Source organism: Oryzias latipes, chromosome 1 (assembly GCF_002234675.1).
Source record: "Oryzias latipes chromosome 1, ASM223467v1".
NCBI lineage: Eukaryota > Metazoa > Chordata > Actinopteri > Beloniformes > Adrianichthyidae > Oryzias > Oryzias latipes.
Window position 1 is genome coordinate 30,118,902 of NC_019859.2, and position 14,907 is coordinate 30,133,808.

Here is a 14,907-nt window from a genome sequence, read left to right on the forward strand (position 1 = left end):
AACTGTGCGAGGTGGCCGGCATCAAGAAAAGTAGGACTACTCCGTACCACCCACGTGGGAATCCAGTTGAGCGTTTTAATCGGACGCTGCTGGGGATGCTTGGAACCCTGGAGAACAAACAGAAGTCGCAATGGAAACAGCATGTTAAGCCATTGGTTCATGCATACAACTGCACGAAAAACGAGGTCACAGGGTTTACGCCATATGAACTGCTTTTTGGTCGTTGCCCTCGTCTACCTGTTGACCTTGCCTTTGGTCTACCAGTCCGGGAACCAAGGTCCGTCTCTCATTCTGAGTATGTTAGGAATCTTCGCTCACGTCTGGAGGAGAGCTACAAACTCGCCTCCGAACAGGCCCTCAAGTGTGCAGCAAAGAACAAAGCCCGCTTTGACAAGAGGATAGTTCCATCAAGCCTGAACATTGGAGATCGTGTCCTTGTTCGCAATGTCCGTCTGCGAGGAAAGCACAAGCTGCAGGACAAATGGGAGCAAGGTGTCTACAAGGTCATTAAGCGTGCTGGTGAGTTGCCTGTCTACACTGTGCAACCTGAAAACCATGATGGCCCAAGCCGCACCTTGCATCGGGACCTCCTGCTTCCTTGTGGGTTCCTGCCAGCCTGTCCTAACGACCTTCCTGCTGCAGCACCTGCCCAGCGGCCGAGAACTCGGAGTCTGACTCGTAAGCTCTCTGACTCAGCTGATGTTCTGGAGGAGGAGGATGAGGATGCTGACTTAGTGCCAGAGAGTCATGTATGGTTTCCAGCCGTGTTCACAGTTGAGGGAGGAAGAGATCTCAAGCCACAACCTTGGGTCGTTGCCGCAGAGGAGCCCGTCACACTATCGGCTCCCAGCGACACTGTCCTTCCAGAACCCGGTCCCCTGGCTCACTGTTCCAACTTTGGGGGTGGAACCAATGACCTTGGTTCCACCCCATCTAGGTTTGGGACAGAGGGAGCCGCTGCTGATGTGCCTGGGGGGGAAAGCCCCATTGACTCAAGCATGCCTGAGGCCGTGGAGGTGCCTGTGGAAGAGGGCATACCGGAGGAAGTGCTGTCCCAGGTACCCGAGGTTGCAGATCCCTTGGCTGTCCAATCTGAGCCCTCCGTGAGTCCTGTTAGGTTGCCTAAAGAACCTAGTGTCTCCGTTGTGGCTGAAACTGATTTGGCGCCCCGTCGCTCCGCTCGTCAACGTCAGCCGCCAAGCCGTCTAGCGTACACTTCATTGGGCAATCCGCTCGTTTCGGTGGTACAAAATTTATTTCACAGCCTGTCAAGCGTATACACAGAGGCTCTCAGTCATGTTGTGGCCCCCGCAGGGCCAAATTCTGAGATCCCATGCAACGGGACGTGCATGAACTGAGGGGGGGAGGGTGTAACCTGGGTGATCTCCTCCTTCTGTTCGTCCTGCCCAAATGCGTACGAGTTATCGCGAGACATGCGCATGCTCCCGGTACTTCCCACGTGACCGCGGTGCCTCTTTAAAAATGGCGCAGCACAGACGGCCGTGGGAGGCTACTCGGAGCTGCTGCTACCAGGTACGCTAATCATGCCATACTAGACCGTACTTCGACTTCTCATTGTTACGACTGATATGGTTTCAACTTCCAGGAACGTCTGTCTGTGTGCCAGTTATTTGTGTTACCGGGATTTGTCGGATTTAAGAGGGACCTGGTAAGTTTGAGACCTTGTTTACGTTTTCGGAGCTAGCATGCTAGCGCTAGCCTCCGAGCTAACAGAGCTAACCCATGTTGTTTTGTATTTATTTGTGACTAAGCTGAAATTGTAAACTCTGCATTTTATTTTGAGATGTTTTAAACATTATCCGAATAACAAATGCACTGCAATTAGAGTTATGGCGCAGCATTTATTGATCAATTATGAATTTTCGAGTACTCTGAATTGTCTATTTGAATCGTACATGTACTTAAGTTATTGGATTATTGAAACCGGACAATTTAATGTTGAATCTGTCTCTGTGAACATGACGCATGTTTATTTTGATCCTGTCCCATACAGGCCAGGTTCCATCCCCATTCCATCCCTATTTCCATCTCCATTTTCTTGTCCTTCGATGGCGAGCTGCCTGGAAATTGCCTAGAACCAGTGCGGTAAGGGGTGCAGCAGCCCTGTCCTCTTCCCACTTCACATTGCCTTCATCAAAGGCACAGAGTGTCTGTTTACCTGGACAATAGAACCTGGATTAACATCTTGGTGTTTCAACAATCAGCTGTTATGGAACCCATGAACTCATGATCTCTTTCAAGCCCTGTAAATAGCCTTGTACTGTACATACTGTAAATATATTTGGGGAATAACTACATAAATTTGCACTTCCTGCACCGTAGCCATTTGTTGTGTGTTGTTTGAGCTCTTCACCTCCCTCCCTGAGACGAACCAAGATATTGCAGACGCTAGCCTAAACAAGAACCCTCAATGAAAAGCATAACTTAGAAGTATCCTCATTCGGGCTACATACAGCTGGGAGAGGTTTGGTGTGAAATGTCTAAGCGGTGCAAATCCTGCAAATCTTGCTCCAGGCTTTTTTTTTTCAGAGATCTATTCCAAAGTATGAAAGACTTGGTGCCGTGTTGGTCCAGCGTACAGACCAAAATTATTCATTTCTCCTTCTTGTTGATGTTTACAACTGGCTGGCGCTACTGTGACGACACTAAGACATCACTGCCAAATCCGAGTCTCTTATTGGTCAAAGTTCAGCTGTTTTGCAATTTAGCAGTCTGAAGTTCAGCTGGTTGAACTACAGGGATTGCCCGATTGGTATGTAAAGCCTGAAAACTGACATAAAAACTTGCGTAAACAACAACACATAAACACGTGAGTTCTGAACGCGGAAGCCCTAAAAGTGGGTTTACGAGCATATACAAAGATCTTTTATTGAAAGTGGCAGCTTGAAAGACAGTTGTATCGCGGCTGGTGTTAATGTAGGTTTCTGGTGCTCTCTGGAACCCGAACCACGGAAAAACGTGAAGAATATTCTCACAAAGTGTCCTCTGGTCTGTTTCGCCTTTTTTTTTTTTTCCTGTGAGAGCAGTGGCTTTCGAAAAAAAAGGACATTAATTCTAGCTTCAGTAAATCTCTCCAAATGACGAAGGCTCCAAACGTTTCTTCAGTTTCCCCCATGGTGGAATGTCTTCTTTAATGTCGCTTCTGCCGTATGTACAGTGGGCTATTGTCAGACGCTTGGGCACAGTAAAGAAAAAAAGGCAATAAAACAAACCTGACATGTAATAAATTTAGAGCATGGAAAGCAAAACTTTAGAAAATGAAGAGAACAAGGATATTATGTTGTTAGCACTCTCACCTCACAGCGAAAAGCCCCAGGTCAGATCCCAGCTGGGACCTTTCTGCGAGGCATGAACTCGTTCGGATGACAAAATGGCTGTCCAGTGCAAAGTTTCTGCTGGTCGGTGGTTCGTAATCATGGGGGCTGCGGGAGGTCAGGCAGCAGAGCCCCAGTTCCCTGCTGCCGGGGGCAAAGCCTGATGGATAAAATAGCTGTGCTGGTTCTGGCCCAGAGAGTCTACGGTCTTCCTAATGGCAGCAGACTAAGAGGCCATAAGAAAGGTGAGCGTGATCAGTCGCCATGCTGAAAGCACTGCAGGGGATAGATCTTCTCAGATGCCAGCAGATCCTTCCACTGCAGACGGCTGCGCAGTAAAACAGGGGGACGCAGCTGCACTTGTTGCCCTTGAAGATCTGTAAAATTAGGGGGGGCATTGATTGACTGTCTTAACTTTGAGTTTGTGGATCACTTAAAATGTTCAATAATGTTGGAAAATCAACGTCCTGTAAACAATTCCCTCACGAGAGTGTTATGGCAGATGCTTACTCTTTTGTTTTACAGGATTTTATTATCAAAAGAAAAATTAACCATCAAGCCTGTGTAGATAAAGAAATCCTCCGATTTTTTCTGATCCGTCTTTTTACCTTTTTTTTTCAAAACTGCATTTATCTGTAGAAAGTAATTTAACTAACTTGACTAACTTCCAGCTTCCCGGAACTCACTTATTCCTTCATCAAAGAAAGGTGCTACAATTTTTAGAAACACATTGGTGGAGAAGGTTTAGCTTGGAAAAAACTACTTCAGCACCATGTGATGCACTATCTTTAAAGATAGCATTTCAACCTGAGGAAGTTTTTAGACAAGTTTTTCATTTATCACTTGTTCCATCAGCAGATCAATCAAGCAAATATCTATTTGTCCTTCCATCTGTCTATTTATCCGTCCTATAATCCTTGTGTCTGCACACCCGGCGGCCTGGTCGCGCGCTCTGTCCATTTGTTTGAAGACGAGCCATCGTTTTTCACAAAACATGGACTTTGGTAGAAACAATCATAGAAGTCCTGAGGTCAGTGGTATGTTTTCTGAAACGGATCATCTCCTGGATGACATTCGCATCGCAGTTTCCTCGTCTTCTAGAACACACATGAAGTACAGGAACAAGCGCTGCTAGGAGTCAGACATTTTTCTAATTGTGACAAAACGCTCATTTGTGATTGCGTCATATTTTTTTTTAAAAATAATTGTTTTGAAAAAAATTCCTTAAAACATCTCAGTTCATGTGTCACAAGAACAGGCAGATGACTGGATCCAAATGCAGCAGGTTTATTAGCTCAGCTAAAAGTTCACAAAGCTAAATAAGGGTCAGGCAGGAATTGATAACAGGCAGAAGATCATCAGAGTAGGGACAGGGGACAGGGGACAGGGGACAGGGGACAGGGGGAGACTGTCACAAACATTTCTTTCCACTGAGCTGAGCCCAGTGCAGTGCTTAAGTATGCTGTGGTTGATTAAGTGAATGAGAGTCAGGTGTGCAGCATCCAGGATGTGTGGTTAGAACTCATGACGCCGGTGATCAGAGGGAGAGACAGAGCTCTGACTTAAAATCATGACAGAAGAAACACGCAATTTATTAAAACATCTCGTGTTCCCGGTATCTCTGGCAGAAATTATGTTTCATTAAAATCCTCCGACTGTTTTCCAGGGAATATTTTGACGTATGTTAAAAATATGTTGTTATATGTTAAACTGAAACTGTCCTCAGAGGTGAAGAATTTAAGAAATCCTCAGGTCTTATTTTGAGGCAGAATTAATCAAATTCAGCTTCTAATGTTGACATGACAGATGTGGAAACATGGACCCATGGATTTGCTACATCACAGACTGAGACTCAGGCAACCTCCTCCACTATTTTTACTTTTTAACTGGAGCACCCCGATATCACTTCAATGATGCTCCACCTCCATGTTTTACAGGTAATATGGTGTCCTAATGCTTTCCATCTCTCTTTTTCCTCCAAAATAAAATGGCTTTCTGCTTAAAAAAACTTTTACTGCAAAAGCTCTAAACTACAGAACATATGAAAACTCTGACATTGGAAAAAAACAAAACTTAACGAGACAAGGAAAACGTTATGGTGAGTGGCAGGACACTCAAACAGAATCTGATGCCGAGGGCAGATTAAGAGTTTATTCCTCAAAAAACAAGAACAAGCTCAGACGGACAGCTAAATCACGGAACTAGACTGAGAAACTACATAGTTACAAGGAGCTTGTCATGTGCGGGGAGGCTCGAGAGCCGGTAGGACCCAGACGCAGAGACGGGAGGCCAACTGGTTCAGGACTAGAAGGTTTATTAAACGAACAAAAAGCGCTGCAGTGCAGGGTGACCAAACAAAAACGAAAACTTACTGTGACGTGACGAGAAACATGGAACAAGGACGCTAAGACCAGAGGACGTGAAACACATGACCAGAAGTTAATGGACCAGCACAAGAGGAAGGCAGAGACAAGACTTATATACAGACAGGGCAGACAAGACACAGGTGAACACGATCAGGGCAGATGGGGACCAAAGGAAGTACAACTCAAGACATGACAAGACAGGAACCCTTTCAAAATAAATCAGGAAACAGAACCAAACAAGACAGAACAAGAACTAAAACAAAAACCAAGACAAAACAAACTCAAACCATGACAGAGCTGTTGAAAAGTAATCATCTAGGGAGCAGTGACAGGCTCAGGCTTTAAAGACATTGATGAGATGAGGATCAGGTGTGCAATGTAGAGAGGAAATAAAGAAAAGGTCAGCCACGCCCACGTGCTCCACACTGATCACAAGAGAAAAAAGGTGATCCTTCCAATAATGAGATTTACCTTTTTATCGCCTTTACAATGACTCCAATTTCTGGTTTTATATCAGAGGTTCTTGAACAAGTTTCAGTTTTTTATTTTTTATTGTAAATTTGTGAGTAAAGTGAAAGAACAAAGCAATTGAGGATTGTTAACCAGAATTTTAGAGTTTTATTAAGATAGGAAAATGCTGGTGACATGGAGCTGCAGCTTTTCAGTTAACTCATTTTTATTAGGTCAGAGTCAGTGCACGTGTGTGTGTACATGTGTGTGTCTGAGGATCCCAAATTTGATGAAAACTGTAACGTAATGATTGGATCTCTTACAGAGAGAATTTTAGAGCCACAACCCTTTAAAAACATTCCATTTTTTTAACCACAATAACAGAAAGGCAGCATGATATCCACTGAAGACGTTCTAAAGAGAAGCTGTCAGTCAGTCGTTGTTTGTGCATGTATGTGTGTATTTGTGCATGAATGCGTCTAACACATGGCATGCCTTCCAGCAGCTCAGTGAATTCTCATCCTCTTCCTCATCTTGCTGGGTCCAGCTGAGGCTCTGTGTGTCTTTGCTCTAGTTAGTAGGAATGACTCTGGTTTCATTCTCGTGTTATGTTTCTGCTGTAGTTCTTAGAAAGGGATTTCAGGCAGACAGAACTGGATGTTCCTGCTGTAAACACAAGACTGTATTCTGTCTTTACAGTGGGAGGAAATTCTATGTGGTGGTGGTTTCATGAGCTACAGATAGGCTAAATGTTTGTTTTGTTGTTGTTTTAGGGCCTCGATTCTAAACGCAGCTGCAGCCTCCAAGTGATATAGAGATATAGAGCCTCTGCTTTTTCAGAGTTCAGAAACACGTATGAGACACGAGCATTCAACACCCCCCATCCTCACCCACCCCAAAAGTAGATATTCAGTCCGCGTGATCTTCAAACCTGCAGATGAAAAGAGTCAAAGAACTTCAACCACTTCACTCGTTCTGTTGTTAAATATTCCTTTATGTATGTAATCCTACTTTTGTGATTTCTTTGGATTAGATAATGTAGCGCCTGGTGACCGGGGCCCTTCCCACGAACTCCGGCCGGGCTCAGCCCGAAGGAGCAACGTGGGACCACTCTCCCATGGGCCCACCACCCGTAGGAGACCTCAAAAGGGGCTGGTGCAATGTGGTTTGGGTGGCAGTCGAAGCCAGATGCCTCGGTGACCCAAACCCCGGTCATGGAACTTGGCTGACAGGATATGGAACATCACCTCTCTGGGAGGAAAGGAGCCTGAGCTTGTGCGAGACACATAGCCTGGCCTCTAAAACTCAGTCCTTAGAGAGGGGTTGGACTCTCTACCACTCTGGAGTTGTTCACTGTGAGAGGCGGCGGGTTGGTGTGGGCTTACTCATGAGCCCCCATCTCAGCAGTGTTGGAGTTCACCCCGGTGGACGAGAGCATCATGTCCCTCCACCTTCGGCTAGGGGTACTGGAAAGTGTCCCAACGGGGGAATCCATTGTCCTCCTGGGACACTTCAATGCCCACGTGGGCAATGACAATGGCACCTGGAGGGGCGTGATTGGTAGGAATGGCCTCCCTGATCTGAACCCGAGCAGTGTTTTGTTATTGGACTTCTGTGCTCGTCATAGTTTGTCCATAACGAACACCATGTTCAAGCACAAGGGTGTCCATTAATACACGTGGCATCAGGATACTCTAGGCAGGAGGTCAATGATCGACTCCGGCCATGTGTCTTGGACACTCAGGTAAAGAAAGGGGCAGAGCTGTCCACCGATCACTACCTGGAGGTGAGTTGGAATAGTTGGTGGGGAAGGAGGCCGGAAAGACTTGGGAGACCTAAACACACTGTGAGGGTCTGCTGGGAACGTCTGGCTAAGCCCTCCGTCAGGAAAGTCTTTAAGTCCCACATCTGGGAAAACTTCAAACAGGTACCGAGGGAGGTTGGGGACACCGCAAGTAAGGGATGCCGTCAAGCTGAAGAAAGAGTCCTACTAGGCCTGTGGGACTCCAGAGGCAGCTGACAGGTACCGGCAGTCTAAGCGAGCTGCGGCCCGGACTGTTGCGGAGGCAAAAACCCAGTCCTGGGAGGAGTTCGGTGAGGCCATGGAGGATGACTATCGGTTGGCCTCGAAGAGTTTCTTGCAAACTGTCCGGCGCCTCAGGAGGGGAAAGCAGTTCTCTACAGGCACCGTTTTCAATGCAGATGGGGAGCTGTTGACTTTGACTGGGGACGTTGTTGGGCGGTGGAAGGAATACTTCGAGGATCTCCTCAATCCCACTGACATGCCTTCTTTTGTGGAAGCAGAGACTGAGGACTTTGGGGTGAGGCTGTCTATCACCCAGGGCTGAAGTCACCGAGGTAGTCAATAAGCTCATCGGTGGCAAAGCTCCGGGAGTGGACGAAGTCCACCCTGAGTACCTCAAGTCTCTGAAATTCTGTAGGAGTGTCTTGCCTGACATGTCTCTGCAGCATCACGTGTCAATTGAGAACTGTACCACCGGATTGGCAGACAGAGGTGGTGGTTCCCCTTTTTAAGAATGGGGACCGGAGTGTGTGTCCCAAATACCGGGGAATCACACTCCTCAGCCTCCCTGAGAAAGTCTATGCCAGGGTACTGGAGAGGAGGGTCTGTCCGATAGTCGAACCTCAGATCCAGGAACAACAGTGCGGTTTCCATCCTGGTCGTGGAACAGTGGACCAACTCTACACCCTCTTTGGGGTGCTGGAGGGTTCGTGGGAGTTTGCTTATCCAGTCCATATGTGTTTTATGGATTTGGAGAAGGCGTTCGACAGCGTCCCCCATGGTATCCTTTGGGGGGTTCTCTCGGAGTGTGGGGTCCGGGGAGCCTTACTGAGAACTGTCCGGTTTCTACGGTTGACCGTAGCAAGAGCTTGGTTTGCATAGCCGGCAGTAAGTCAGACTTGTTTCCGGTGCATGTTGGACTCCAGCAGGGCTGCCCTTTTCTGTTCATAGTTTTTATGGACAGAATTTCTAGGCGCAGCCAGGGGCTGGAGGGGGTCTGGTTTGGGGACCACAGGATTTCTTCTCTGCTCTTTGCAGCTGATCAGGTCAAGCCGGGACCTCCAGCATGCATTGGGTCGGTTTGCAGCCGAGTGTGAAGCGGCTGGGATGAGGGTCAGCACCACTAAACCTGGGCCATGGTTCTCGACTGGAGAAAGGTAGTTTGCCATCTCTCTGTGGGTGGAGTGTCCTTACCCCAGGTGGAGGAGTTTAAATACCTTGGGGTCTTGTTCACGAGTGAGGAAAGATCGGAGCGTGAGATTGACAGGCGGATCGGTCCATAGTTATGCAGTCGCTGTACCGGTCCGTTGTGGTGATAAGAGAGCTGAGCCAAAAAGCAAAGCTCTCAATTTACCGGTAGATCTTTGTTCCAGTACTCACCTAATGTCATGAGGTCTGGGTCATGACTGAAAGAATGAGGTCCCGAATACAAGCAGCTGAAATGAGCTTCCTCTGTAGGGTGGCTGGGCGCTCCCTTAGAGACAGGGTGAGAAGCTTGGTCACACGTGGAGAGCTCTGAGTGGAAGCGCTTCTCCACCACATCGAAAGGAGCTAGTTGAAGTGGCTCGGGCATCTAATCCGGATGTCTCCTGGACGCCTCCCTGGGGAGGTGGTCCGGGCATGTCCCATTGGGACATTGAGGCCCCAGGGAAGACCCAGGACACGTTGGAGAGACTACGCCTCTCAGCTAGCCTGCGAACGCCTCGGGGTCCCCCAGAGGAGCTGGAGGAATTGGCCAGGGTGAGGGAAGTCTGGGCATCTTTGCTTAGACTGCTCCCCCCCGCGACCCGGTCCCGCATAAGCGGAGGAAGATGGATGGATGGATGGATGGAAGGATGGATGGATAAATTGATGATGTAAATCTTGATTGATTTTTTTTATTAATCCCAACAGTAAAAAGGAAAACTGAAAGGAGAGAGAACATTGAAGTGTTTTTATCTAAAGATTTTATTAGTTCATAGTTCAACCACCTTTGTGTGAAGTGCATCTTAAGTACAACAATTAACTGACAATTTCAATAGGAACATGTTTTTGTTTAAGCATATTTTACTTCAAAAGAATAAATAAATGGTTTCCAGCAGTAAAGTGATGGTTTAAAAGACTATTGGACTTTACTTCTTGGGACGTTTTCAGAAAAAAACATCCCACCTCTTTAAAAACCCGATGCAGGCGTGCTGAAATAAAACAGAGAAAGTAATTAACCTTTCCTCTACATAGATCTCTCACTGGAACTAGTCAGTGCCCACTCGTGAAATAAAGTCATTTAAAAGTTTGAAGAGAGCAGTTTTTACAGCAATCCCAGGGCTGGACTGCACCTTTTAAGCTTTCCTTCACCATGCATTCAGATTACAGGCTACTGATTGCATAATTACCCCCACCCCCCTTTACTGCATCAGCTGCTTATTACAGTCAGATTGATGCTGAAAATAGATTGATTGCTCTGTGGCGCAGGTCTCATCAGTCAACACCCTTAAGTTGAAGGAGTGTTTGGGTTTGCAATGATTATGGATAAAGAGAAAAAAAATGCAAACGTTTTTGTACCTTTGTTAAAAGTATTTTTTAATCTGATGATACCAAAACCTTGATGGTGGATTTACTCATTTCTTAACTTGCAGGAGTCCTGTACAAGAAATGTAATGCTATATTTTAAACAAGGCAGAGTGATGACAACAGTAGCTGCGTTTACATGGACAAAAAGTAATCGGAATGAACGCCTGATCGGAAGAAAAGTGTGTCATGTAAACACGCCGTTCAGAATAGTCTGGGCCGATCAGACTAGTTCGGGCCAAAATTTCTTTCCGATCAAGACAGGTGGGTTATGCCGATTGTTGATCTGACTGTGGTGCATGTAAACAGTTTATTCCGATTGTGTGTTACTACTGCTCTGGTTTTACATCACGCATCGACGGGGCGGTGCTTCAGAGAAAGCTTTGGAGCGCAAACAGGACCGACCGGCTGCTCCGCGCAAGTGAACCGTATCTGTGAGCTTAGCAGCCGGATTTGTAGCTTTGTGTTTGCGGGCGGGCGGGGGGGGGGGGGGGGTGCTTTGTCTCTGGGTGAGCTGCCGGACTCAGGAGAACCATGTCTCCCAGTGGAAGTGTGTCTCCAAGCAGAGCTCGGACCGCCAGCTCACAAACCGGCTTTGGGGCGGTGTGTGAGCCTTTCAAAGCAGAAATGTCGCTCAGTCCTTAGGAACCGCTCAAACAATCAACGGCATTTCCCGCATGGATTTTATGTCCAAATGATTTATTCTGACTAAAAGTGTGGTGCATGTAAATGTTTGTTTTAGTCGGAAAAAATTTTTTGGGCCCATGTACACGGTTGAATTCGAATCCGATCTTTGATCCGATCAAGATATTTTACACATGTAACCGTGGCTAGTGAGGTTGTAACTGTGCTTGAAGGAGTTATGTATGAAGGTGGGTTTGAGGTGACTGACCTGTAGGTGAGTGTCAGTCCTTTGCAGTGGATGCTGCAGTCACAGAGAGCCAGTGCCGATCTGGTGTGACATGTCTCCTTCTTTAGGTGATTTAAATTGAGAAATGCAGAAAAATTGACAAATGGTTCTGCAGACTGTTAGTCCTGTTGGAAGATCACTGCAGGAATTAAGAGCATACATCAATGGTGGGTGGAGGTATTTTTCTTCTTCTGCAGATTGTAAAGCAGAAATAAACTGACCACTTGTTAGGACCTTGTTACGAGCGTGTCCTGGGTCCTCCCCGGCGCCTCCGCCTGGTGGGACATGCCCAGAACACCTCCCCAGGGAGGCATCCAGAAGGCATCTCCAGATGCCCGAGGCACCTCAACTGGCTCTCTAGATTTGGAGGAGCAGCAGCAGCTCTACTCCAAGCTCTCTGAGGGTGCCCAAGCTTCTCATCCCATCTCTTTTGTTTTTTATTTTATTTTATTTTTTTCCTTGTCTTGTCCAACAACTGAGCAAACAGATGAGAGCTGAAGACCATTTGTATTGGACAAGTTGTACTATTGCAGAAAAGGGATATGTATCTTCTGATAACCAATGTATATGTTTGTATAAACCCATTTTTGTTTTTATCTATGTTGTTTTTTAATTTATCTATTACATTTTATGTTTTAAATACATTGTTTTTTGCAGAGGGAAAAGAGTGGGGAAAAGTTTGGGGCAAAGAAGGGGGGATAGAAAAAAAAGTGAGAGGGAGAGAAAGTAAGGGGATACAAATGCTCATTTGAGTGGGTTATGATTTTAAGCTTCATACCATTTATTCTAGATCCCCTGGAAAGACAAATATTACATTCAAGAGTGACATTCTGACACTATAAGCAGAAAATATCTGTCCATCAATACACGGTGGGTAAGGAGGAGGGATAAAGCAGACAGGGAGCAGGGTGACAGTGTGCACGTGGGGGTGGAGATGCATGCACGCTGCCAACATGTACCATGTCATCATCTGGGGAACCAGATATTCCCTAGCCAGACCTGGTGAGAGGGGGCAGGAGACCCCCGGACCTGGAGCATCACCCAGCCAGGTGCAGAGGAGGTCCCCCTTAAGGGGCATAGGTGACCCCGGCGTCGGGGCCAAAAGGCCACAGGACAGGCACGCTCAGCCGCACCGGACGGCAGCCAGTGGGGCCATCGCACGCTGGACACTGAGACGCGGGTCAAGGACGGAGCCAGGACCAGGAGGTTTGTTTGATGGCAGCTTTGTCACGCTAAACAGAAACTTAACTCAGCGAAATCAAAGATGGGAAAAAAGTGAAGAGGCACACATCGCATGCGAAAACATTTTTGGCGGTGGCAGTTATACAAAGCCAAACTGCGCTCAGAGTAGTCAGCAAATTCAAAGATAGGAAAAAAGAGAGATATGACACAAAACATGTGTTTTGCAAACCCAAAAAAAAAAAATTTGGAAAGCAAAAAAAAAAAGTTTTTGAAAGCAAAAAAGAAGTCTTGAATGCAAAAAAATGATTTTAAAGCAAAATAAAAAATAATTTAAAAGCAAATATTTAATATTTTCATTTGCAACTTAGAAAGTTTCAAAGTCAGGGAACAAAACTTAATCTGAGAACTATCGTCCTATAAGCATTCTACCAATAAAAAAAATTTAGAAAAACGGGTCACAACACAACTGATCCTACATCTAAACAACAGTGAAACCTCTCTCCCTCTAATGCAGTTTGGTTTCAAGAAATATCACTCCACTGATACAGCCACTTCTTGTTTCCACAAAAATGTGAAACAGCTGCTTGACAGGGGAGGCTTTGTGGGTGCTGTATTCCTTTATCTGAAATGCGCCTTTGACACTATTAATCATGATGTTCTCCTTGCAAAGTTAACTTATTTTAATTTCTCGAACAGTGCACTTTGCTGGATGAAATCATATCTCTGTCACAGAAAACAAGCTGAACAAATTGAAAATTCGCAGTTTTCATTTCTTAGTTTTTCAGATGGAGTCCCTCAAGGCTCAATATTGGGGGCACTTTTATTTAGTTTGTATGTGAACAACCTGCCAGATGTATGCAAGAATACAAAAATACAATTATATGCAGATGATACAGTTCTGTGTGTTCATGCCAAAACACAAGCTGAAGCAGCTGCAGTTCTGTCTGGAGCCATGGTTCCAGTCTCATCTCAATACTAAAAAGACAGTCTGTATGTTTTTTTCACATCAGCCAACGAGGGAAGAACAACCATCTGTAGTGGTCTATAGGGAGCGATTGATTAGAACTTAACTTTTAAAGATCATGTAAAGAAAATACCTAATATTGTCAAATCTAATCTGTCAAATTTGAAGCAAATAAGGTATTCTCTGACTCCTGAGGCAGCAAAGGTTTTTATGCATTCAAGGATTTTTAGTGATATAACAAATTGTCTTACTACATGTTCCCAGACAAATGAAAAGAACTTTAAAACCCCTCAAGTCTTTGTTTAAGAGAACCCTGTAAGTTTTAGACAGAAAGCCTCTGCGTTATCATTACTGTGACATTCTAACCAAGTATAACATAATGGATTTTGAAAGTTAAAAAATTTACATAAATGCCTGTCTCATTTTTAAAGTTTTGAATGGGCTGGCCCCTCCCCCTTATTAGATTTTATAAGTGAAAAAACAAATGTTGAAATAGGCACCAGGGCTTTAACTCGAGGGGACTGTAATGTACAAAGGCGCAGGACTAAATTTAGCCAAACATTGGTGTTAACCAGAGGAACACAGTATGGAATACACTGCCACAGCACATCAGAAACTGTGAAAACTATCCTACCTTTAAAACAGCTCTTAAACAATGGTTGAAACCAAACCAGTCCTGCAGACATTGATGTTATTGTTGTTTTGCTTGGGTTTTTTAGACTCATGTTTTATTGTAAATAACCATTGTAAGTATCTTTATCACTAATATTGTGCTATTGCTTTGTGTTGTAAATGTAGTTGTTGAACCTTTTATCCTGCCGTAGGACAACGGATAAAAGACCATCCCCACCCAGATGAATCAAGGTGTCCAATATGCGAGTAAAAGTGGAATGGAAGCCGGGTGCCGACGTAACCCCAGAGAGAGTCACCCCCGGGCAGCACCGCCAGCGTATCCCAACTGGCCCCCTAGCCAGCCGCAGCAGGCGCCTCCACCTCCCAGGGCGACCGGGAGTAAATGAAGAAGGAAATAAATAGAATAAATAAAGAGTACATAAATAAATAAATAAACCCTTTACCCCTCTGTTGTGGAAGCAGCACTGATCCCTGGTGTGCCAGGCCAAGCGCCAAGT

The 14,907-nt window shown here is 45.7% G+C and overlaps 1 long non-coding RNA gene across 1 annotated transcript; it reads left to right on the forward strand.

Annotated features, from left to right (window-relative positions):
* Positions 1 to 1,459: 1,459 nt before the first annotated feature.
* LOC110015594 lies at positions 1,460 to 14,800 on the forward strand. The gene is made up of 4 exons (XR_002290810.2): positions 1,460 to 1,533; positions 1,607 to 1,669; positions 12,614 to 12,837; positions 14,602 to 14,800. It is a non-coding gene; the product is annotated as an uncharacterized LOC110015594 (long non-coding RNA).
* The last annotated feature ends 107 nt before the right edge of the window (positions 14,801 to 14,907 follow it).